The sequence below is a fragment of the Triturus cristatus genome, chromosome 8, assembly GCF_964204655.1.
Source record: "Triturus cristatus chromosome 8, aTriCri1.1, whole genome shotgun sequence".
In the NCBI taxonomy this organism is placed as follows: Eukaryota; Metazoa; Chordata; class Amphibia; order Caudata; family Salamandridae; genus Triturus; species Triturus cristatus.
In genome coordinates this window covers 129,552,223-129,579,684 of record NC_140591.1, presented here as the reverse complement: position 1 = coordinate 129,579,684, position 27,462 = coordinate 129,552,223, and the positions used below count along the sequence as shown (strand labels likewise).

The 27,462-nt window shown below is 43.1% G+C and overlaps 1 long non-coding RNA gene across 1 annotated transcript in view; it reads right to left on the bottom strand.

Moving 5' to 3' along the window:
• Positions 1-27,462, bottom strand: part of LOC146801683 (uncharacterized) — a 308,613-nt gene that overhangs the window by 207,358 nt on the left and 73,793 nt on the right. Inside the window, exon 3 of the long non-coding RNA XR_014968029.1 lies at positions 23,732-23,783. This is a non-coding gene — a long non-coding RNA (uncharacterized LOC146801683). The remainder of the gene's footprint in view (positions 1-23,731; positions 23,784-27,462) is intronic.

The following is a 27,462-nucleotide window of genomic DNA, read 5'->3' as shown; positions in this document are numbered from 1 at the left end:
TGAAACTCTCTAGCCCATGTGCACTGTAACACCACCCCGTGAATATGTCATGCCACACTTGTCTTCGCACGGGTTATATTGCCCCATCTAACGTGCCTTCCTCGAAGCCTATGTTATAACGCACAGTGCTATGCCATACATATTTCAATCTGGGATCCATATCTTTGTCACAGTGCATATGCAACGTTACACTCCCCAGCACATATTTTATATTACAACTTTAGAGACTAGTTAGGTTACACAACACTGCCCTGTGCATATTACACTCCAAGGCGCATATCGCATAGCACGCGCTAGTGCCTGTGCTATCTCGCGCTCTCCAATGATTCTGTCATTGCGCACAATGTATTGCATATTATATTTCACGCCCGGTTCATCTTATATCACACTTTTTGGTGCATAGTTTATACCATTCACTATATCTAGTTTTCATTTTCAATCGTGCTCTCAGGACTATGTTCTATATAACACTGTGTTCACCTACCCTTTTCACGGGCATTACATTTTGCGATAGAGGGTGGAGGGTCAGGGGGTGTTTCTGCCAAGTGAGCCCAGAGTCACAGTCACAAACGTCCTCTTCTTCCTGAATAAAAGTGAGATTATGCTGCATACTTGTTCATATTTTAAGTAGTTCGCACAGACACACGTTTTAAAAACAATAAAGTTCCTAATACCCGCCTTCTCTGAACAGTTAGATTGCTGCCCCATTCCCCTCCTCCCTATCCTCTGTTGTGTGAATCCATGGACTAGCCTCCTCCCTCCTGCCATGCATGGTCTGATGTGCTGCCACTGCCCTCAATTTAGTATGATGTACCAGTCCACTCCTCCTGCCCTCCATTGCCCAATTCTATGCCCCATCATTGACCAACTGCTTAAACTCTGTGCTTAGCTTGCTGCTCCTATTCTCCTTCCGCCTGCCCTCCGATGTCTTTGTGCATGCCCCTGCTCCATCCTTTTTGCCCACCATGTTCCATGGACCTGCCACTCCTATCTACTCTGAGTGTTCTGTTTAGCTGCCACTCCCCTCCCACCTGCCTAGCATTGTCAGATGACTGTAACCTGTCCCTGCCACCTCCACCCTGCCTGTCCACATGCCATGCCCCTATCCTCTTCCTCCTGTCCTACATGGTCCATTGTACTGCCACACCATTCTGCCCTCCCTGGTCTGTTGTGCTGCTACTGCTCCTCCTGCCTGCCCTGTGCGGTCTGTTGTGAGGCCCCTTCCCCTGAAATTTCTTGTCTGTGCACAGGTCCTGACCCTCCCTTCTATCCTCCATCGTCCTTTGTGCATGCCCCTGCACCCTCCTTCTTGCCCATGATAGCCATTGTGCTGCCACTAACCCTCCCACTTGCCATGCATGGTCTTCTGTGCTGCCATGGCCCCTCCCACCTTCCCTGTGTGGTCAGTTAGCTGCCCCTGAACCCCTCCCACCTTCCCTCCATGGTCTGTGTGTATGCCATCACAGTCTCACTGTTAATCTTCATGGTGTGTCTTGCTTCTAGTGCCCATCCTGCCTGACCTCCATGGCTATCTTGCTGCTCCTGCCCTGCCCCCTTGCCCCCAGCCCTCTGTTTACATGTGCAGACCCCTACTCCCTCCCTCCTGGCTTGTCTGTTCCATTGTAATGCCCCTGATCCGTCCCTCCTGCCCTTTATGGTCTGTTATGCTGCAGCTTTCTCTACTGTCTGTCCATTATGGTCAGCTAGCTACCATTGCCTCTTGCCCCTCTGTTCTCTGTTGTCCATGTGCATGGTCCTGTCCCCTCCCTCTTGCTTTCTATGGATTGTTGTGCTGCACTCCCGTCCCGCATGCCCTGTGTGGTGTATTGTGCTGCTGCAAACCCTGATGCCTGCCCTGCAGGGTCAGTTTGGTGCACCTCTCCATGTCCCTCCTGTCCTCTGTTATCCAAGTCCATGTCCCTACCCCATTTCGTTCCATGATCCAATGTACCATACTTGCGAACATTTTGAACTTGGTAAGAGGGAGATTTTGAAAAAAAACTGGGGTATTGATTTTTCCCTTTGAGTTACATTGAAAAAGAGGAGATTGTAGACAGGAGACAGATCAAATAAAGCCCATTTGAGCTTAAAAACATTGGACGTTTCCTGGCTGAATCGGGTCTGTTGGCATGTATGGTTGTACTACCATTGCCTCTTCCTTCTGCCCACAATGGTCTATTGCATTGCCACAGCCTCTCTTGCAAGTCCTGTATTGTTGGTTTGTTTCCCCTGCCCCCCTTTCCACTGCCCTCCATAGTCTGTTGTGCTGCCACGGCCCTTCCTGCCTGCTCAGTGTGGTTAAATTGTTGCCTTTGCACCCTCCTACCTGCCTTCAATTTTCAGAGTCCGTGCCCCTGGCCTCTGCCTCTCAACAGTATTCTAATGAACAACTAGATTGCTAACATTCTATATTTATTACAAAAGTGTGGAACGCCTGACGTCATCTTGATGTAATCAAAACTGTAATACCTAGAGCATTTCCTTTAGAAATTACATATATGAGAGGGTCTTATTGGCATCAAAATTATGGTTAGTGCTCTAAAAGACTAAAATAAGGACATATTTTCTGAGTTTTCCAATAGCGACAAAGCACTTTTAAATTATTTGTTACCTTTATGTTTTTTTATCCAGTTGACCACTTGATTAAATGTTGCACTTAGGGGAGAGGATGTGGTGTTACTTCCAGAACTGCAGACTTTGCAACTGGGGAACCAGGTTGGAGTTTCTGCTTCAGCTCAACATTCTGTGATTCTGGTCAAATCACTTAGTCTCCCCATGTCTACAACCAAAATGAATTTGTTCTTGTGTGATGTAACCAATGCTCATATAAAGCACTCCAATACCTGACAATTCTGCACTATATAACACTGCAAAAACACAAAATAATAAGTGTTTTGCACACTTCTGTTTTGGGCTATATTTGGGCTACATCTGGGTGATTTTGGGCTACATTTGGGCTCTTTTGTCTCCGGTGGCTATCTTGGGAGATTTATTTGTTATGAAGTTTCCTAATTTCCTCATGTACTGCAGTCTCCTCAGTAGGAAATGCTTTCAGTTTTTTACTTTGATTCCATCATGAAGGTATTCAGATATGTCACACATTTGCCATAAATTCTGAATGTTAGCACTCAAGTTGCTCATTAGATCACTGTAGTAAAACTACTGTTCACCATGGAAGTCTGCTTCTGGTATTAAAAGTGCATGTTTCAGTCTGCATGTCAGAATTTTTTAATGAAATAGAAGAGGATTTGAGAAGTCACTCAAAATGTGCCCTCATTTTCTTTCTTCAGCATTAATCATAATTTCTATGGCAAAATGAACCCCCTCATTGTGTTCCTTTTTAAATTAAATGTTTTAAGTGTTACCAGTTTATTCCAATCAAGATGGCTTCAGGTGTGCCATACTTTTGTCATAATGAAGACAGTAAGCGCTCTAGTTGTTTTTAAGAACACTCTGGGACATTCTGTCATTGGGCTATACTTGGGCTACATCTGGGTGATATTTGGGCTACATTTGGGCTCTTTTGTCTCTGATGGCCATCTTGGGAGACTTATTTGTTATGAAGTTTCCTAATTTCCTCATTTACTGCAGTCTCCTCAGTAGGAAATACTTTCAGTTTTTTACTTTGATTCCATCAAGAAGGCATTCAGATGTGTCACACATTTGCCATAAATTCAGAATGTTAGCACTCTTTTTGCTCATTAGATCACTGTAGTAAAGCTACTGCTCACCAGGGAAAACTGCTGCTGGTATTGAAAGTGCATGTTTCAGTCTGCATGTCAGAATTTTTTAATGAAATAGAAGAGGATTTGAGAAGTCACTCAAAATGTGCCCTAATTTTTCTTTCTGCAGCACTAATCATACTTTTAATGGAAAAATGAACCCCCTCATTTTGTTCCTTTTTAAATTAAATGTTTTAAGAGTTACCACTTTAATCCAAGCAAGATGGCTTCAGGTGTGCCATACGTTTATCATAAGTAGGACTGTTAGCGCTCTAGATGTTCTTTGGAACACTCTGGGAAGCTGCAGTAGAACACAAAGGAATCAACTGACAGTCTCTGCCCTTGTTGGATGTACATGTTTTACTGAGAATGTCAGACTTCATTCTCACATGACTGAGAAAGATAATGTGAATTTACAGAAAATAAGCTCTCAGTTTAGCTTATAGATCACCTTCCAAACCTCTGTGGGAAAAGCATGAGAAAATATTTTTCTCTCAATCATGATATCCCAGCAGAAGGCTTTTTCACATGGTGAAATCACCTTAGAACATACCACAATTCCTAAAATGAGTATGGTACCATCAACAAATGATTTATAATGTAACTAAAGTCTTAAAACCTTCTATTAACTGCAATGCTTTTTAATGAGGTGCTATCATGTATATTGGTCCCAAGATGGCTGCCAACACTTCTTGGATGAAGTGCTGACAGCCAATCAGATCTCAGGATGAGATGTGTGGTTAGGCTCCGCCCACATATGTATATGATTTTACTTTTGATTTTCTCAGGAACTACTGAACAGATTGACACCAGACCTGCAAAAGGCACATCCCTGACCTGAGGACTACCTCTCTGCCAAATTTCAAGTAATTCTGTTTAGCCGTTCGGGCTGCACCTTGGACTAAAGGTCCCTATGGAAAATTGCATGGGGAAAACGCGTTTTGGGACCCCCCTTTTTTCTCAGCCCCCGTTTGACGAATCCCCCCAAGACTTTCAGGGTAGGAGCAGAGCGGAGCGCCCCACCTATTTTGAAAATTTTGCGAGGATTCGTCAACCGGCGCCAAAGTTATTCCAAATAGAATGTTGTGGATTTCCTATGGAAACACGGTCCTAACTATAACTGTCTACTGGCGACCGCCAGTAGATAATATATATATATATATATCCAGTTACCGCTAGTGCGTGGAAGACGTGATAGACATCAGTTGCTCCAAGAACACTTGCGGACACGGACCTTCATTAAAGTGCTTGTTTTAATTAATTCGTAAGGCTGTCGTCATAACGTTTTGGCTCAGCAGAGCCTTGATCACATGACAACGTCAGTACATTACAAAGACCAATATATAGCCCGAATACAGAGTTCAAAGTGCACTGTTCGATAGCATGTGACCTTAGGTTTCATCAACATAGAAAAAACACTACTACATTCATATAGTGTTGTGCAAAATGCAACAAACAGCTTGATCCCAATATAAAACAGGAAAAAGTTATTTAGATTGTGCAAAATGTCGCTGTAATTCATGATAATTCAGTTTAAGACAATAAATAGATAAATAAGTTAAATAAAAACATACAATCTATTTCAATTAAATATATCACCCTTCATGGTAAAGGCATATCCGGTAATCATGGCGTGAATGCCTATTAAACACATACCTATAGCCCTAATCAAGGTCAGATTTTAAGGGCTGTCCTAATAAATAATGAATGGTGCAAAAAGATAATAATGGCATGAATGCCAAAAGCATCAATCATCTATGTAATTAACAAATTTTTGTGTAGATTAGGGTCATCATGTAGGGGACTTCAAATAAATGCTGTCTATATCTAAAAAGAGGAAAAACCTATGTTAACAATAAAGGTCAAGTGCAAAAAAATGTATCAATAGATCTCTCATAGTATGTATCAAGGCTAAAAAAAGGGATTCATAGATAAATGCTAAAAAGGTTAAAGTGCATAAGTTGTGGAAGGGAAAGAAAAAAGGACTAAAAAACGTATAACCTATCCAACGTTGGCGTGTAACGAGACAACATTGGAAAAATTATCTTGAAATATCGCTATTGTCAGAGCAAGGAAATCTTGGGTACCGTTAAGCATATCACAATAAAAAACTGTGAAAAAGAGGGAAATACAGTACAATAAATATAGAAAGGAGACATCGGATCACAGCTAGAGCTAAATAGGGTTCATCAGTAATAGAGGATATTCAAAAAATTGATTTCATACATAATCATGTAACTCATTTAAGGTAAACATGTATAAAGATCTTCAGTCGTGTTAAGCCCTTTTGGGTGTTTGGTATCAAGGCGTAATATGTATTGAGTTTCCAGTTTACGGAGTTTCGCTTCCCTATTACCACCTCGTATGCTCGCATTGATGGCATCAATGACATAAAATTTGAGCTGGCGACTATCACTGTGGTGGGACTCCCTGAAATGTCTGGCCACTGGGTATGTGTTATCTTGATTTGTAATAGCCCTAAGGGGTTGAAGAATTCGTTTATGCACCGGCAATTTGGTGCTGCCCACATACCTCAATGGACACGGGCAGATCAGGATGTAGACTGCGAACTCCGTTTTACAGGTAAGTAACTTGTTGATCTGGTGATCTAAGTTACTAAAGCCGTCCTGATACGATCTAGTGTTCACACCTTGGAGACATGATTTGCATGTTTTACATTTGTAAAAGCCTGTGTTGGTTTGTAGCCATGTAGCTCTCTCGATAATTTCAGGATTCGTGTCCACAAGGGAGTCCCTCATCGAGGGAGCTCTACTGAATGTAAGCAAAGCACGTGTTGGCAATAATGCCCCAATGACTGGATCGTTAAGTACAATGGGCCAATTGTGATTGATGATTTTATAAATGTCTTTATGCTGCTTACTGTATCCTGTGATGATTCTGAATGTGTTGTTTTTTTCACATGGAGTGAGAGCTGGGCTTTCAATCACAGTGCTTTGGCTGGGAGCATAGGAGCTCAAAAGCTCCTCCCTAGTGTGCTGCATGGACTTGCTGATAGCACAATCTATGACTTTTTTAGAATAGCCTCTTTCAAGAAATCTAATGCTGCTGGAATGTTGTGCCGTGATCAAATCAGTAGAATTACTGCATACCCTTCTGAAACGCAGCATTTCCCCGTAGGGGATGCTAGCTATCAGATGGGCCGGGTGTGAACTCCTAGCAGGTAGCAATGTATTTCCTGCTGTTTTTTTGAGGTAGAGTCTAGTTTCCAATACCTCATTGAGGACATATATCTCAGTGTCTAAAAATGTCACTGACGACTGGCTCATTGTTGCAGTAAAACTTAAATTATAATCATTGCTGTTGATATCTCCAATAAATCTTTTGGCCAACATCTCATCACCCCGCCAAACAATGAATAAGTCATCGATAAAACGATACCATGCTACCACATAGTTATCCATTACATCATTGAACTGAGTTCTGAGGACCAGTTCCTCCCAAGCTCCCATCACTAAACAGGCATAGCTTGGCGAAAAACTGGCCCCCATAGCAACACCCTGGAGTTGACGGTAAAGCAAATTGTTAAACATGAATACATTGTTGTTCAAACAATAATATAGCATCTGCAATAACATGGTATTATGCTCATTGTCCTGGTCACCCCTTTGGCTCAAATAATGGGAGATTGATTTAAGACCAGTCTCATGTTTGATGCTAGTATAGAGAGCTGTGACGTCTAGCGCTAGCATCCAGTAGCCAACTTCCCATTTAATTTGTTGTATCTTGCACAAGAAGTCTCCTGTGTCCTGGATGTAAGAGGGTAGTTGTTTAACAAAGGGTTGAAGGAAGTAATCGATATACACAGAAGTTTTCTCCAAAAGCCCCCCTCTGGCTGAGATTATAGGTCTGCCCGGAGGTTTATTAATATCCTTGTGCACCTTGGGGATAAAATAAATGATCGGAGTTATAGGATTATCAACTCTGAGGTACTTAAACTCCGCTTCTGTGATCAGTTTTTTGTTTCTCCATTTTGTAAGTTTCAAGTGATAGTCTTGTATCATGATTTTTAGGTCACTTGCATTAGACCTCATATAACACTCTCTGTCGTTGAGCTGGGTGTAAGCTTCCTTCTCATAGAGTGATCGCTCCAAAAGTACCACACTGCCACCCTTATCACTCTGGCGTATCACAATGTTCTTGTTGTCCCCTAGTTTCTTTATTAGGTTGTTATATTCAAAAGTTTGACGGTTATACTTGTTCCTCTGAGTTACTGTTTTTTTGTAAAGTTTTTTAATTTGACTGACCGTGTTCTCATGGAATATGTCTATCGCATCTCGTGGCATTATGGGGTTAAATATAGATGGAGGTTTGAAAGGTGTTGTTTTTTGTTTGCCTTCCATTGCGTTGGATTGATAGCCGACCCCATCAGTTTCCCATAGCTCCAGGAGCTCGGTTGTTTGCGACATATCACCAGAATCTATGTTGCCCTCTGTCTGACCACTGGATTTCGTATTATCAATGTTTTTATTAAGTGCAAAGTACTTGCGGAGTTTTAATTTCCTTACCGCCTTGTATATGTCGCACCTAGTTTTGGTATAGTTCATGTTACTTTGAGGTACGTAGGAGAGACCCAATTTGAGTACATTCTCCTCCTTTATGGTTAAATTGCATGTGCTGAGATCAATGATGGTCTTGTCAGTCGATTTTGTATTTATTCCTTGGGCATCCACTGACCCCTGCCCCTCCTTCTGTTTGAGTAGGCAACGCCTCTTCCTCGCCCTCTGCCTGTGCCTGCTTTTGTAATTGGCGCGTTTTCCTCGTGTTGTTTTTGAGTCCGAGGTCTGAGCGACTGAAGTCTCTCCCGGTTTAAAAAACCAATTTCTCTCCCAGGGGACGGCTTGTTGCCTTGTCTTGCTTGTGTCTCATCACGCATTTCAGTTTCAGACTCCGTGCCTGTCCCTGAACTCAATTCCGATACCGATGTTTCAGCTTCATTGGCTTTCCGAGTGATTCTCATCTTTGTTTGGCCTGCATTATTAGCTTTTCTCAGAATGTAAAATGTTTTCGAGAAGGTGAAAATTTGGCCCAGGTCATAATCATTTCTGTCTCGCTGAAATTTGTAGGCTTTCCTTTCCATTATCCTAGTCTCTTCCTTTTTCAAGCATGCTTTCATTTCACTAGTTGATAGGTCCTTCTCTTCCTTAGTACCCATGGTTTCAATTTGTTCCTGAAGGGAAGCTATCTCCGTAAGTAGTTTAGCTCGGTCGATCTCAGCATATTTAATGAGGATGAGCACGAGTCGACGCGAATCGTCAAGATTGCTGTCTGCCCACTCCCTCATTAAATCCGTGTTTGGGTCCTCATAGCTAGGTGCTATGATAATTCGTAGACCCCTCGGTATGCGATTGACTTCAATGTAACCTTGTAGAGATTTAGCTTCCCACCATTTAGCTTGCTCACTTTTGTTTTTCTTTTCCAAGGTCTTAAAAATTTCCTTGAGTGACTTATTAGTGGTGTTCGTTTCATCATTGATTCTTCCTCGTATGTTTTGGGGAATTGGGAGGCTGTCTGAAAACATCGAAGACGCCGCTGTTTCCCGGTCCCTCACGTTGTCAATCGACATGCCTGAATTCGATTAGTTTTGAGTAAGGCGGCTTAATAACAGTTAACTCCTAACGTTTCTGATATGCGCCTGTGCACTAAGAACTTTCCTCCCACACACGCTATATCCCGCTTACTTCGGTGTCTCGGTTCCTTGAAAACCTCCTCCGATGCGCCGCGTCCTCCGACTCGGTTCCCGTCGGCTGTTTTCAGTTTCCGTACGACTACCGCTTCACCGGGTGCTGGGGGGGTCCAATCACCTTCTTCCTTCCGGAGTAAAAAATTCCACCAAGAAAACTTGGATGCGGCTTCAGTGAATGGCGTTGACCTTTGTTGGAAAGGGTCCCGTGTTGTGGATTCCTGAAACCAAACCGCCACAAATATCCAGTTACCGCTGGTGCGTGGAAGACGTGATAGACATCAGTTGCTCCAAGAACACTCGCGGACACGGACCTTCATTAAAGTGCTTGTTTTAATTAATTCGTAAGGCTGTCGTCATAACGTTTCGGCTCAGCAGAGCCTTGATCACATGACAACGTCAGTACATTACAAAGACCAATATATAGCCCGAATACAGAGTTCAAAGTGCACTGTTCGATAGCATGTGACCTTAGGTTTCATCAACATAGAAAAAACACTACTACATTCATATAGTGCACAATGCAACAAACAGCTTGATCCCAATATAAAACAGGAAAAAGCTATTTAGATTGTGCAAAATGTCGCTGTAATTCATGATAATTCAGTTTAAGACAATAAATAGATAAATAAGTTAAATAAAAACATACAATCTATTTCAATTAAATATATCACCCTTCGTGGTAAAGGCATATCCGGTAATATATATATATATATTTTTTTTTTTCACTGAAAAACCATAGGTTTCAGGCACGTTAGAGTTAGAAATTAGCATTTAAAAGACCTTAGAAATTCACTGAAAAAAACATTGGTTTCAGGGGCGTTATAGTTAGCTGGACATTGCACTCATACAAAACCATAGAAATTCCCCCGTTATAGTTAGTTCAGCTAACTATAACGTGCGCGCCCTCAATGCACTGCTGATGACATTGACGTCACATATTACATCACCCATGACATCGTCAGTGACATCACTCATGACATCACTGATGACAGCTCAAATGACATCACTGATGACATCACTGATGACATCATCCAGTTAATGTGTGTCATTCTGAAAATTTAATATTTTTTATATATGTATATCTCAAGGTCGATGGGAGAATAAATGGGTATATAAGTGTCTATATGGATGATTTTTTGGGGGTAAAATTAATTGTATAAAGGACTGATTAAGTGTGTCTTAGTGAATACATGGGTTACTGAGTAATGTTTAAATATGTAAATATCTGTATCACTCTCTCACTTTGTGTATAAGTGGCTGCATGGGTTGGTGAGTAGACACATGAGTGTCTATATGGGTTATTACTTGGTTTTTCAAGTATCAGTATGAGTGTCTGTATGGTTCAGTGCATAGATGCATGAATGAGTGCGTCACTGTTTGTATCTGTTGAAGACAGGATGTGTACAGGACTGTATGGGTGGATGAGTGTGTGTATGGGTGTGTTAGTGAGTGAATTACTGTCTCAATAGTGTCTTTATAAGTAACTACATATGTTTTAAACTAGTATATGTGAGTATTGCTGTATATAAGTGAGTATATGTGAGAGTGAGAGATTGTAAGAGTTCCTGTAAGAATAAGTATGTGTTTCTTTAAGTGATTTTTTAAAAAGAGTAAGTATGTGTAACTTTCTGTAGAAGTAAGTGTGCAGGTGTGTGTATAACTGTATATGCAAGTAAATGTATGTTTGATTCTTTATTAGCATGAGTGACTGTGTGTGTGAGTAACTCTATGGATGAGTGGTGGTGTGTAACAGGATGTATAGGTGTAAGAGTACATATGATGAGTGAGTACATGTATGAGTGAATATATAGGACTGTATATGTATGAGTATGAGTGAATGTGTATGTAGATCTTAGAATTACTGAATAGGTTGTTGTAACTGGTATTGGTATGACCATTGTTTAGAAATGTTAGTTTCTATTTTTGAGTGTGTGTATCAAAGGTCTGCCACTCTATCACAAGGATGATGTCATCAGTGATGTCAATTGAGATGTCATAAGTGATGTCATGAGTGATGTCACTGACCATGTCATGATTGATGTAATATGTGACGTCATCAGCAGTGCATTGCGGGCGCGCGAGTTATAGTTAGCTGAACTAACTATAAGGGAGGAATTTCTATGGTTTTGTACGAGTGCAATGTCCCGCTAATTATAACGCCCCTGAAACCTATGTTTTTTTCAGTAAATTTCTAAGGTTTTTTAAATGCTATTTCCTAACTATAACGTGTATGAAACCTATGGTTTTTTCACTGAATTTCTAAGGTTTTTTAAATGCTAATTCCTAACTATAACATGTCTGAAACCTATGGTTTTTTCAGTGAATTTCAAAGGTTTTTTCAATCACAATTTTTAAATGTATTAATTGTTATATTTATTTTTTTGATACTGATTTACTGCATTTTTTTAAACTATTTATTTTCAGATATTTTATTTTTTAAATTACATTACATATTTTTAATATAAATTGAAAAAAAATGTTTTAAAAAATATTGAAATTCTTTTTTTTAATTTGATATTTTTTTTAATATATTAATATTATTTTCTTTATTTCTATTTATTTAAAAAAAAATATAAAGCGTACCTTTCTCGATCACTGCACGGAACCTAGCTGCCATTTTAGGATTGTTGTGTAGGGTCCGCGTAGGGTGTGCGATGGGTGCGCATTTTCCTGCGCGATTGCTATGCGACCGGTACGCGACTCCAAGCGCATGCGCGACATATACGTATTACGTTACGAGACGTTTGCGCGCTTACGCCTGACATCATATACGTGCTCGACGCGGTGGGTGCGCAACTCCCGGAATTTTTTTTTAATGTCTAAAAAGATATATATATATGTATTCAATATAAATATTAAGGCAAGACATTATGTGAGTTAATTATAAAAATAATATTCTTTTAGTTTTAATAAACTTATATTACTTCGAAGTGTAATTTCGCGAAGTCGCGCTGGGTGCGTGCTGCCTGTGCGCAACCTACGCGAATCCCATGTGACCAGATAAAAAGAGATTTGATTAGTTCATAACACTTCCTATTGCAACTATTGAAGGACCCCACCCATTTCAATCCTTCTTCTTAGACTTTCTTTGGAGCAACAACTCTACCAAGAAGAACCTCATTTTTGGGAGATTGCACACCTATTTTGGATTTGGATTAAAAAACAATGGCTTCTGGACAACAAGAATCATCTGATTCTGAACATTCCAACACTGAAGAATTTCTACAGGAACCTCCACGCCCTGAGAGGTATTCTTCCATCGTCTGGAAATTTTTTATATTTCCTGAAGGACACAATAAAGTGAACGCTACCAAGGTCACTTGTAAAATCTGTAAGGCTGTACTCTCATGTGGAGATCCTAATAAGAAATATTCTTGCAGGACCGCAAGTATGGTAAAGCATTTAAAATGTATAAATCCTGTGAACCTAGCACATGAGGAGTGCAGAAGACTCTGGGAGAACCCACCAACAACGCCGGCAGTACCAAGCACTTCGGGGACATCTCCGTCTAACCAACATCCGAACATACGTCCCCAATTTGCCAATGCAAAAATGCACTGCACTAAGTGTAATAGATTGCTCTGCTATGGGGAGCAGTCTGTTGATTTGGTTTGCCGAGCAATCGACAATCATCGGTGCTAGAGTGTTTGGGTCTTTTTCTCCTTGAAGTTCATGGTTTTGTTGCTCGAGTTCTCTTTTTTTCCTTTTTTCAGAACTAACTTCTCTGGTTAATAAATGAGCTATATTTGTATGATAGTGTGTGAAAGTTTAGATGAGAATGTATGCGTAGTGTATAATTGACATAAATAATGCATTAGTAGTGTATGGTGGATGTTGGCCACACCAACCATCCCAAGGGGTCAATATTGGAAGAGTTAAGAGTGCCAATTTGAAATAAGACAGCTAAGTCCTCAATTGAGTAGTTAGTGTGTGTTTGCCATGTATCATATGGAGTCAATAATGGAATGGAGGGTTTATTTAGATTTTTGGCCATGGCTAAACCAAAACAAGTAGTCTGTTGTACTGTGTCATTTAAAATTTAATTTGAGATGGTATCAGACATGCACAATGCAAAGCTTCTGTGCCCTGCACTTGCCAATCGTTAGTGCCCTAAATGGATTTCAAATCAATTGTGTCCTTCCAATGCTCATAACCCATTACGGATAAATCATTCCTGAAGGACAAGGAGTAAACCAGTTTAGTCTGTGTTAACATAAATTTAGCTTGGGACGGCATCTTCAATTCATAAAAATAGGACTGTGGGTCGGACAGATTTTAGCCAAAAAAATACACAAATTTACTTTGTTGGGCCTTCGAACTACCTGGCAACGGTGTCGTGTAATGCTCCCATTAGGTATAATTAAAAAAGGGTGTCTGTGTTTTTGTCTTGTGTAAGAAATAATGGCCATAATGTTGATAACAAAATAAATCTGCATAATTAGCCTAATTTAAATACAAATCTTCAGTGTCAAATGCAGCATATTATTTTAAATCAGAGAACAACGAATGATTGCCATGAACATCCCAGTCATCTGAATGGATGTCGGGCAAAACCACATCTCCCAAGGAAACGCGGAAGATGTATGGAGTGTTCAAAATTTTGGTTGGGCTATGGATATTGTATGCAACTTTATCCCAGACAATGCCATCAACAACAGGAAATGCTGATATATTGACAAGGACTTGGTCTCTTTTCATTATATGGGACGACGTGTGAGGGACCAGAACTCCGTCAACAAAGTTCACAGCAGAGCGTTCAGGTAAATAATAGCCAATAATGAGTAGGAAAAATACACACACAAATCCGATCCACATGAAGAGGAATATCATCGTAAGCACCATCCGGATATATGTCCAGGGCGGGACCAAGTAATTCTTTTTGAACCAAGAGCTGAAAACACTAGTACGAGTAGGGGTCCACAGCACAGAAAATGACAAGGAAGATGTGTTAGAGGAAAAGCTATTATGATCCATATAATAACCACTGGACCTCAGCTGAACCAACAGAGGATGTGTGCTGCATCAGATGTTTCAGATATGGTACTCTCAGGAATGTAAATTATGACTTCAACTAGAGGAGAATGCAAAAACAACAGTTGATGAACAGAATGCAGAACAATGTCATACATTCACCCCAGAGATCTGGGCCTAAATCCATCGTTTTGCTCACCATGCCATTCCAGTTTGAACCCAGCCATATGCAAATCAGTCTTGACCCTGTGCCTCATGGGAACAGTCCAGCCCGAACTGCCAAGACAGGTCCTCCCTGGACTGGAACCAAGCATCCTAGGACCGGTTTCGGGGTTTCACCCCTCTTCAGCCAGGATAGCTTGATTCCAGTGGCATGGAGAGCACGGGACTCACGTCTGAGCATACCCGTCCCACTCGGGGTGGCAAATGCAAAAACAACAGTTGATGGACAGAATGCAGAACAATGTCATACATTCACCCCAGTACAGAGATCTGGGCCTAAATCCATCGTTTTTTTGCTCACCATGCCATTCCAGTTTGAACCCAGCCATATGCAAATCAGTCTTTACCCTGTGTCTCATATGGCCATGTCTGAACTGGGGTGGCGTGGTGAGCAAAATAACGATGGATTAAACCCAGATCTGTGACTGGGGGTGAATGTTTTGCCAATGTGCAACATTCCGTCCATCATCTTGTGTGATCAACTAGAGGAGAAGCATACTCAATATCCGCAGATGTGGATGTAAAATGAAAAACAGGCAATAAATCACTTGAAGTTTTCATCTCCCTTTGTGAATGCTGGGGAATAGCCAAAGAAGCAAAGCCATCGTATTCCTTGAAATATCTCAACACCGAATGCTTTGAGGCATACTATTCAGTATCGCCCATGTGGTGTAGCTTGACATGTTCAATCAAAATGTAACAATTCTCCTTAAGACCAGGTAAAGGAGGCAGAATCAAGGTACAGGTGCCTTTCAAACCAAGGACTCTGACCGGTGCACAGTAGGATGGACCAAATTCATTTTTGTTCTCCACCTTTTCTCAGACCAGATCTCCAACTTTAGGAAGCCAGCCAGAAACAGGAATCAGCACCGCTGGATCCTCAGAGGAGGGCAACTGGGCTCTTGCTTGTGAATCACAAGCTTTTTGTAGATCCTGTAACAAGGCACAATGATTATCTATGTCAAAGGTTGCGGCAGCTGCCACAATCTCTAGACCTTCAAGGTCTGACACAAACATTTTAATGCCAAAGAGCATTTCGTATGGGTTCCACCCACCCAGAGATCTTCCAGGGAGATTGTTTAGTGCATATTGGACTACAAATGAGAGTGCCAACCCCTGCCGGTACCTAAGACTCTAGCTGTCAAAGATTGCTTTAAGTCACTGTTCATGCGCTCCACATCTGAATTGCCCTTGGGCCGGTATGGAGACGAATATTGTACCTGCACCCCCAGAGACTTCATTGCATTCCGTTAAGCCTTAGAGGCAAACGCAGGACCCTGGTCAGAACGGAAGGTGCCACAGGCAAACTTCCGGACAAAGACACACAAATCTTTAATGATAGTTCGAGCGTCAGCACTACGTTGAGGCCAAACCCAAAGGAATCTAGTGCACAAATCCACTGCAAACAAGATGTGCTTTAACCCCTTTGCTGCCAGGCCTTTTCCGCCTCCTGTGCAACGCCTTTTTTTGGCTATTTGGGGTAGTGCGTGCTGAGGCCCCTGTAACTTTTTGACCACATAAGGTATCCACGCCAAATTTGCGTCCTTTTCTTCCAACATCATGGGGATTCTGAAGGTACTCAGGATTTGTGGATTCCCCTGGAGGGGTCACAGAAATGAGCCAAAATACAGCAAAATTTAATTTTTTGGGGGGGAAATTGGAAAAATGGGCTGCAAATGAAAGCGTCTGGGTTTTTCCCTGCAACTGTTATCAAAAAAGGGTTTGTGGGGCTGAAATCACCACTTTCCCAGCTTTTAGGGAATACCAGACTTTTGTCAGAAACCCAACATTTTTTGCACAGTTTTGGCATTTTTCTGGGACATAGCCTATTTTTGCTATTTGTTGTGCTTTCAACCTCTATCCAGTTAATGGTAGAAATGGGTACAAAAGCAATAATGGATCCTGGCAAGCTATACATTTTTGGGAAGTAGACAAAATTCTGAATTCAGCAAGGGGTCATTTGTGTAGATCCATGACGGTTTCTTTATAGAAACTAACAGTTAAATATAGGATAAATTGAAAATTTGTTGAAAAAAAAAAGCCTTTTGTGTCAACTTTTTCACCTGTAACTTCTTCTAATTATGACAGCTCTTTGAAAGCAATATACCGTTACATCCGCTGGACATTACTGGTTGTGGGGATATATAGGACTTGTAGGTTCACCAAGAACCCGATGAACCCAGAGCCAAAAACTGAGCAGCAACTTGCAATGGTTTTTTATTATGTACCGGGTGTATTGCAATTATTCTGTTAAAATGTGTACATGGAAAAATCGGTATGAAAGACACCTATGTATTTCTGAAATGGGAACAAAATATAGAGTTTAGAAACAGTAGCTATTTGCACATTTCCGAAATTGGGAATACTCATACTAGCATGAGAATTATCAGTCATTTTTTAGAATGACTTCTTTTTTACACAATGTCTTTCATTTGGAAGGCATAAATGTATCGAAAGTCAATAGGTAATAACAGTTCCTTTACAAATCTGAATGACTCTTAGCCTGCTTCCCGATAAAAATGGTACCTCACTTGTATGGGTAGGCATAGTGCCCACAACAGGAAATGGCTCAAAACCCAACCTGAACACACCACATTTTCACAATGCAAAATTACCCTTTTTTAGCAAAGTGCCTAGCTGTGGTTTTTTAACCCTAGCTTTGCCGGCACCTAGGGAAACCTAGCAAACCTATAACTTTTTTTAAACTAGACACCCAGGGGAATCCAGGATGGGGTGATATGACTGCCTCCCACCAGGTTCTGTTACCCAGAATCCCTTGCGAACCTAAAAAAGTGCCAAAAAAACCACATATTGCCCATATTTCTCTGGTGAAAGTTCTGGAATCTGCGTGGATCCCCAAATTTCCACCCACCCCGCGTTTCCCAAAGTCTTCTGAGAAAAATGGTACCTCACTTGTGTGGATAAGCCTAGTGCCCGCGACAGGAAACAGCGCAAAACGTAACGTGGACACACCTCAATTTCGTAGCAAAAAATAACCATTTTTTGGCAAAGTGCCTAGCTGTAGTTTTTGAACCATAGCTCTGCCGGCACCTAGGGAAACCTAGCAAACCTATACATTTTTGAAAACTAGACACACAGGGGAATCCAGGATGAGGTGACTTGGCTGCCTCCCACCAGGTTCTGTTACCCAGAATCCCTTGCAAACCTAAAAAATTGCCAAAAATACCACATTTTCCCCATATTTCTGTGGTGGCAAGTTCTGGAATCTGCATGGATCCACAGATTTCCACCCACCCAGTGTTCCCCAGGGTCTTCCGAGAAAAATGGTACCTCATTTGTGTGGGTCGGCCTAGTGCCCGCGACAGGAAATGGCGCAAAATGCAACGTGGACACATCTCAATTTCGCTGTGAAAAATGACCCTTTTTTGGCAAAGTGCCTAGCTGTAGTTTTTGAACCATAGCTCTGCCGGCACCTAGGGAAACCTAGCAAACCTGTACATTTTTGAAAACTAGACACCCAGGGAAATCCAGGATGGGGTGACTTGACTGCCCCCCACTAGGTTCTGTTACCCAGAATCCCTTGCAAACCTAAAAAATTGCCAAAAAAAACACATTTTCCCCACATTTCTCTGGTGGAAAGTTCTGGAATCTGCGTGGATCCACAAATTTCCACACACCCCGCGTTCCCCAAAGTCTTTCGAGAAAAATGGTACCTCACTTGCGTGGGTCGACCTAGTGCCCGCAACAGGAAACGGCGCAAAACGCAACGTGGACACACCTCAATTTCGCTGTGAAAAATGACCCTTTTTTGGCAAAGTGCCTAGCTGTAGTTTTTTAACCATAGCTCTGCCGGCACCTAGGGAAACCTAGCAAACCTATACATTTTTTAAAACTAGACACACAGGGGAATCCAGGATGGGGTGATGTGACTGCCTCCCACCAGGTTCTGTTACCCAGAATCCCTTGCAAACCTAAAAGATTGCCCAAAAAAACACATTTTCCCCACATTTCTGTGGTGGAAAGTTCTGGAATCTGCGTGGATCCACAAACTTCCACCCACGCCGTGTTCCCCAAAGTCTTCTGAGAAAAATGGTACCTCACTTGTGTGGGTCGCCTAGTGCCCCACGATAGGTAACGGCGCAAAACGCATCGCGGACACACCTCAATTTCGCAGTGAAAAATGAACTTTTTTTGGCAAAGTGCCTAGCTGTAGTTTTTGAACCCTAGCTCTGCCGGCACCTAGGGAAACCTACTAAACCCACACATTTCTGAAAACTGGACACCCGGGGGATTCCAGGGAGGTATGGCTTGCGTGGATCCCCCAACGTTTCCTTACCCAGAATGCCCTGCAAACCTCAAATTTAGCTGAAAACAATTACCTTTTTCACACATTTTTGTGTGGGAAAGTTGTGGCATCACCGGGCTGACACAAATTTCCTACCACCCAACATTCCCCCGGGTCTCCTGATAAAAACGGTGCCTCGATCGTGTGGGAGACCCAAGTACCCACGACAGGCAAGGGCCCACAACGTAGTGAGGCGACATGAAAATTGCCTATCTCAAAACGACCTGGTTTTGCAAGGGGGGTCACTTGGGTTATTGGCCCAGTGCTCGGCGGACACCTAGGGAAACCTACCAAACCCACACATTTCTGAAAACTAGACACCGGGGGATTCCAGGGAGGTATGGTTTGCGTGGATCCCCCAACGTTTTCTTACCCAGAATGCCCTGCAAACCTCAAATTTAGCTGAATAAATCACCTTTTTCACACATTTTTGTGTGGGAAAGTTGTGGCATCACCGGGCTGACACAAATGTCCTACCACCCAGCGTTCCCCCGGGTCTCCCGATAAAAACGGTGCCTCACTCGCGTGGGAGGCCCAAGTACCCGCGACAGGCAAGGGCCCACAACGTAGTGAGGCGACATGAAATTTGCCTATCTCAAAACGACCTGGTTTTGCAAGGGGGGTCACTTGGGTTTTTGGCCCAGCGCTCGGTGGCCACCTAGGGAAACCTACTAAACCCACACATTTCTGAAAACTAGACACCCGGGGGATTCCAGGGAGGTATGGCTTGCGTGGGTCCCCCAACGTTTCCTTACCCAGAACGCCCTGCCAACCTCAAATTTAGCTGAAAAAATCACCTTTTTCTCACATTTTTGTGTGGGAAGGAGGCCACTGCCACCATCTGCCCTCCCGGGGGGGGGGGGCAGAAAGACTGGAATTTCTCTGGGGGTGGGGTGGGGGTATTGTCATGACCCTACCCCTACACAAATAAAACAAAAAAATCCATAGTTTCTAGTGAGCTTTCTGTGCCCCCCAGGGGGGGTCAGATTGGGGGCTACAGCTCCCATCTGTCTCCTGGGGGGGGAGGGTGGGGGCATTGGCATGCCCGTTTCGGGCAGCCTACACCCTAAAAACAATTGCGCAAAAAAAATCCCTGGTGGATAGTGGGCTTTCTGCCCCTCTGGGAGGGGCAGATTGGGGGCTCCTACCCCATCTGCCCCCCGGGGGGGCAGAAAGGCTGTAATGGTGGCGGGGGTGGGGGCATTGGCGTGCCCGTTTCAGGCAGCCTCCTCCCCCAAAAAAATCCTAAAAAACAATTGCGCAAAAAGAATCCCTGGCGTCAAGTGGGCTTTCCGCCCCCCCTGAAGGGGCAGATTAGGGGCCAATGCCCCATCTGCCCCGGGGGGGCAGAAAGGCTGCAATGGTGGTGGGTGGGTGGTGGCATTGGCGTGCCCGTTTTGGGCAGCCTACACCCTAAAAAAACCTTTTAAGAACAAATCCCTGGTGTTTTGTGGGCTTTCTGCTCCCCGAAGGGGCAGATTAGGGGCCAAGACTGTAGTAATTGGGGGGTGGGGTGGGGGCATGGGCCTGCCCGTTTTGGGCAGCCCCCACCCCTATTTTTTTTTTTTTTTTTTTTTTTATTTTCCTGGTGTCTAGTGGGGTTTCATATACGGGGAGCAAAGGCCCTTGCCCAAGGCGCCGCTTCCCCCTCCCTGGTGTCTAGTGGGTGGATCCCTGCTTGGGGATCGCCCTCCTGTGGCGATCCCCAAGCAGGGATCTACTGGGGAGGGGTACCATTGGAAAGGGGAGATTCTCCCCTTTCCAACAATACCTCTCCCGTCTTTCTACCTGAGATAGCCCCCTGAGCACGTAGAAAGTGAAACTGAAATGAGCCTCTTGGCTCATTTCAGTTTCAGTTTCAGTGTAATGACGTCGGCGCGACGCGCGCGCCGATCGTCATTACACGGAAAGCAGGGGGGGGCCTCGGGAGCTGTGGAAGCCCAAGGGAATGCCTCATGACGAGCTGGACTCGTCATGGGCACACGAGAACTGTGTGCCATGACGAGTCCAGCTCGTCATGGGCATTCAAGGGGTTAACTCAGTGTCAGATGTCAAAGCACCGCAGTGATCAAGATAAATACAGCAAAATGATTAGAGATGTAAAGCTGAGTAGGTAGAAGGATTAATTTGTTGACATGTCACAACAAAGAACATATTTACGTGCCTGTTGGTATACACCACAGCACCAAAAACGTTGCTGCAAAAGGTAACCAGTTGCATTTACACCAGCATGTGCAGAAGCAACACCTTCATGTGTGGCAATGATCAAAGAAAGTCTACGGTCCTTGTTGAGAATCAGCCGATCCCCAATGGACTAAATAGTTGCAAATGTAATTTGATCAGATGACAAGTGGTATGTAAAACGTGAAGGAAAACCTTAAGGAAATTCTGTTCTCTCCTTTGTCACAGCAATAGCTGCTAAAATATCATCATCAATTTTAGTAATGGACCTTGTGACTGCTGCTACAGAAAAAGTGGCTACTGCAGATTTGGCTGCCTCATCAGCCAGTGAGTTACCAACAGCGTGTGCTCCCAGCCTCCCTCACGTTGATGGCCCTAAGTATAGATAACGTGTGAGTAGCAAACGCTCCTTAAGAGTGGCCACCCGAACCCAAAGCGTTTTATGCTTAATTGCGCTACCTTTAGAATGACGGAAATCATTTTGTTTCCCAAAAAATAAGTTATCATTTAAACTATCATAAAACAGTAAAACGAATCGCACACCACAAGAGTAGCAGCATCTGGATCAGCAAAATTAAGAGACAAAACCAAAGCACGTAGCTCCACCAATTGAGCCGTGCAATCACCAAGAGACTGTGTGTGCACCAAGGAGGATTTATAATCACCATCAATGATTTTCCCTGCTAATATTACACATGCCGCCGAATAAACATGTTTAGAACCAACGGCTGGCTGCTCAGATCCATCAGTGTAAATAATGCATTTGTTCTGATCAAGGGGAAGTAATGACAGAGAAGGCAGGTGAACATGTTCATATTGTAAAAACTCCTGTGTCTGCAAAGAAGGATCAAAAAGAAAGTTGACATCAGCTGACGTCAAAGAACTAGCACATTGTATCCAGCATGAATGCAAGGCTTTAGAATTCAGGACATTAGCCATTCATAACTGCTACTAAAGCAGGTACTGGCGGGACCATGAAAATGTGCTTACCCTGAGCTAGAGAACGTTCTTTCAGAATTGCCATCTGGACAGCCGTCAATTTATTTTCTGTAGAAGAGTAACGCATCTCAACCAAAGTGTACAAATGCGATTTATATGCAATGGGGACCATGTCCCCCTCATTGAACGACAAGTAAGTGAAACCAAATGCAAGTGGTACAATCCTTAAGGCCAAATTTGTAGAATTGCCACGTGTTAACAAGAAGTTGGTAACAAGCAGATCAAACTGCAAAGACCGAAGAATCACGGTATGTTCCGGAAGCCAACAGGATTGTACCAAAGAGTAAAGTGGTTTGATGCACTGGGCATGATCAGGAATGTATGTCCTCCCAAAATTTAAAACAAAACAGCAAAGATTGCAATTTTTTAAGAGTAGAAGGAGACAGTAATTGAGCAAATTTCTACAGGAAGTGGGGGGCCAACCCCCTACCTTTATTGGTGAGTTCGTAGCCCGGAAAAAGAAATGCCAAACAGGCAATATGCAACTTGACAAAGTTAAACTTGTACCCCAGGTCTGCAAAAGACATTATGATGTGATCCACACGCACAACATGCGGTATCAATTTATCATCCATCAAATAGATATCGTTGACGTGTGAGAAAACATCAGGGTCAATTTTATGTAAAACAGACACTATGCATGCCACAAAAGCGCCGGGACTATTTTTAAATCCCCTAGGCAAGCGCGTATACCTTTTGTGATTGCCGAGGGCGCTGAAGGCAGTCAAGTCACGGCTATCAAGAGCCAAATTGTGACTATAAAAACCCTTGGAGATATCAAGAGTCGTTTTATATTTTTTACCAACAATGGTATCAACTAACGCAGAGCTGTGGGTGTTCTGTACCACTCAGGTATGAACATTACAGTTCAAATGAGGGTAATCCAAAACAATACGATGTGAACTACCAGTTTCAATAACGGAAAAAGAGGATTATTCATGGATGAAACACAGCGTTCAATTACACCCTGATATTCCAATTGTGCCAAGATTTCACTTACGGACACTTTTGCATCTTGCTTGATTGGATATTGGGGTTGGGGCATCGAACAGAGAAGAATTTCATGTGCTGTGCAAATCCATATCCCAACCCACCTGATTACGATACACAGCCAGAACAAGGCCTAACTAGTGTAGCATCCTCTGAGACATAACTCGAAAAACTCAGGAGAATAACATTCTCCCCTTTAGAAGAAGCCAGAACAAACGGGGGAGGCCAGTCAACCTCTGACAATAAAATATCATATGAAGAAGAAAGGTTATCCCAAAAGACCACCTTAATTGTGCGTTTAATATCACCTTCAATTTGGAGGCCTATCTCATAAAGCCTATCAGGGGGTGCAACTTGTGTGTCAGCTGATTCCACTGTAATGAACGTGTCAGTTGCTTTCACCTCCAGACACTGGTGCAGTGCCTCACGCACTATGGTAAATTCTGCTGCGCTGTCAAGGAGTGTTACTGCCCATCTGCAATCGAGGAGCTGGGTGCTCACCGCCTGAGGCATACTTTACAGTCAAAGAGGCAACTTTTTCTTCCGAAATGGGGCACGATATTTGAGGTAGTCCCTCCGGTTTGGCTTTCACATCAAACTGGCACTGTGGGTCATGCCTTAGTTGCACAGACTCACCTTCTCGGCGATACAGACGTCCGCCCCCGCCGAACTGTTGATTTGCTGATTCCTGAAAGGAACAAGGAGAACGAGGATCAAGACCCTGAAACCTCTCGGGTGTTTTAATTTTAGAGCGGTCACGCAAATCAAATCTACGGTCAGATGCATCCAGTGTTGGCAAACCAGCATGAGAACCAGGCTTCTGGTGTTGCTGCCGCTGATTTATATTCCATGTCTTTTTAAGAAAGACTGGACGATCCTCCTTTTCCAGAGAGGGTTTATTTTCCTGAGTATAAGGTCTTACTCCCAAACTATTGTGACCCAGTGATGTATATATATATATATATATACATCCGTAATAATGATCGGTAACTGCCGCTGTCGATCAATGTCCGCTACCATCGAAAGGCTTTGATGCACTTGCAAGCTAATTGCTTCACCTTTGACATTGGCCAAAATCATATCAGACTCAATAGGGAACATGCCCACTGATGCTCACTAATCAAATCCCCAATTCCAGCCCTGTGTTCATCCTCAACCTTCTTTAGAATACTTGGTAGAATGCTCATGGAGGGGGTACGAAAGCACAATGTATACACTGCAGCAAACACCGTCCCCCAGGTGGTGCAATCAGCTAAAGTGAGAACAATACCACTCGGTAAACTCATCGTAAGGATCTTGTGTTTCTCAACAGGAGTAGCATGTGGAAAAACAGCCTCCAGTTGCTCAAAGTTTTCTGCCAACTAATATGGCAAATCATCTCCATTCTGAGGACGTTTGCCCATCACTGAATTGCTCATAATGGGACTAATGACAAGATCCCCACCATGTCCAGGTGGCTGTGGAGCGGCTCCAGCTGGAGCCACTTGTATATTATGTGACATAAATTGTATGACACTTCTGTGTATATGATTCAATGATGTGTGTAACTGACGCAGTTCTGCGAGTGTAACATTAAGATAATTTAGATGTGGTGTAAAACCAGCCAGAACGGGCCATGTGGCCCCATCAACTGATAAGGGGCCTAAATGGACCACATAAACAGGGTGAGGAAGGGTGCCATTAAAGCAGATGGTATGCTCCCAGGCTGTCAACGAAACTTCAAGTAATCGATAAGGGCAACAATTCCGCGGAACCGCGGCTGGTGGATATTCATGAAATACATTAGCATTCCTATGCACTGCTGGAAATGTAACCCAAGAATAGAAAACCCCGAAGCGTTATGCTGCATCTGCCTTGACAACAAAGATAATTCAGCCCCCGCATTGGGGACACCACGTTGAGTCAAATACGTTGTGACCACAGCGCAGTTATGAGCCACAATAGCGACTGCCATAATAACACTGAAAAAGGCTAAAGCAGTAGAATAGTAGCCAAACTAGGTCAGAAAGAGAATCTAAACTTTATAAATTGAAAGCTTGAAAAACCTATAAAACACCAATATAGGAGGCAAAGCCCTGACACCACGGATGTCTCCAGAAACCAGTGTGAGGGGATTGTGGACAAACGCAAGCACTACTTAGGGGTCTTGTGAATAAGTACCAGACCAAACTTTGGTGGCGCCATGTTGCAGGGATTCTGCACAAATACAGAACTATGCGCAGGAAATAGGACCTTGGTGTATAGGGACTTGGTCTTCCTACCACCTTAGTGCCCACGAACCCAGGACCGACTAGCTATAGTGTATCACTTGCTCTCCTACAAACTCACAGAGAAGCAAATGATTAGACACCCCAGAACACAACACTCCCAGATCTCTCAGGAATCGCGGTAACAAGACACACCCTTTCGCTCACTCTCTTGTACTAGTCCACAATAAGATCTAACAGAGACACGAATCAGTTTAAAATATTTATTTTAAATAATGTGCACTAACATGCAGTATACGTGCCACAACAAGCAGGAACACTCATATTACAATGATAGTCAGCATAGCAGCTAATCCATAAATAATGAAGGGAGCTGTCATCATAAAAAAGACAATGGAGAACAAGACTATAGTGCCTAACCTCCCTCCCCTTGCTAAAGAGAACTATATAATAGAAGATCTCTGGGCTTTGTCAAAAGACCCCATACCTTAGCCTATTAATGGTAGATCTACATCATAGGTGCTCTTCTCCCTGGAAAGGTCCCTCTCCAAGGGCCATATGTAGGTAGCATACAAGTTACCACTTCTTAAATACCGAACTTTACCGATTCGGTATTTAAGAAGTGGTAACTCGTATGTAGGTAATCATTCGGTAAATATTACTGATTCGGAGAAATTCAGTAATTACCGATTCGGTAATGAGGCATACCTTCCCATTGATTCCTATGGGCCTGGAGGCCCATAGGAATCAATGGGAAGGTATGCCTCATTACCGAATTGGTAAATACCGATTCGGTAATGGGGGGAGCACATTCAAGGGTGGCAGGGTGTCACATTGACACCCTGTTGCACCCCTGATTCCTGCATGTGTGCACATGTGGCGCACATACATGCCCTAAGGGCATGTATGTCTGCCACATGGCACTGTTAGTCCAGCAAAATATTGCTTTTTGCAATGAATTCGGTATTTAGCACCAACATATATTTGGCGCTAAATACCAAATTATTTTCCCTACACATCACTCATTTGAGTGTCACCTACATCTCATTTCAGGATTCGGTATTTACCGAATCGGTAAAATTACCGATTCGGTAATTTTACCGATTCGGAAAATTACCGAATCCTGAAATGTTCCCCCTACATAGCACAAGCCTAAATACCGGTCGGTAACGGGATATTTACCGAAAATCGGCCGTTACCGACCGGTATTAGGCTACCTACATATGGCCCCAAGTGTGTGTCACCTATTCATGCACCCCACTAAAAACCCAAGTATGCTGTCCAAACAACAGCTGCATCTGTATGTTTTGTCTAGGGGCTAAGGACTGGCCAGGACAAAATAATAAGGAGCATCGTTGTTCGACCTTGCACATAATGTTCAGTCAAAATCCCAGGAATATGCAGAGAGTGAACACAGCAATGAGTTCTCATGTGAAAGCAGTCTTTGAAATCATTGCAAAAAATAAAAACGTGTAGTAATGTGTGCAAAGCAGCAGGAAAGCTGCAAAGTGGTCATGCTAAGTTAGTGAAAGACGATAATGTCTCTATGGGTCACATGACAAATCAGTTAATTGGTAATTATGGAGTGTGGCTAATCACCCCAGGGGTATCCAGGTGTTGAGATATCACAGGTCTTAGTTGAAGAGCCAGGTCTTGAGTCACTTTCTGAAGTGAGGGTGACATTTGCAAGTGGAGCGGCAGGTCATTCCAGTACTTGTCGATGAGGTAGAGAAGGAACAACCTCCACTGTGGTTTCAACAAATGCGGGCAATGTGAGCGAGGGTAAAGGAGGGGAAACACAGTTGGCTGGTGGGCTGTTGGAAGTTCAGGTCGATGTATGCTAGACCCAGGTTGTGGAGGGCTTTCTAGGTGTGAGTCAGCATCTTTAACTAGAATCTCTTCTGGACAGGGAGCCAGTGCTGGTTCCTGAAGTGGGGGTGATATAGTTCCATTATGGGAGGTTGCGGATGAGTCTGGCTGATGGTTTCTGTGTGGTCTGGAGTCTCTTGAGGAGTTGGGTGGTGATTCCGTTGTAGAGTGCATTGCCGTAGTCCAGCTTGCTGTTGACGAGGGCTTGTGGGACTGTTTTCCTATTGTTGATCTGAAGATCTTTAGGAGCATGCAGAGGGTATGGAAAAAGGTGGAGGAGACAATGTTGAC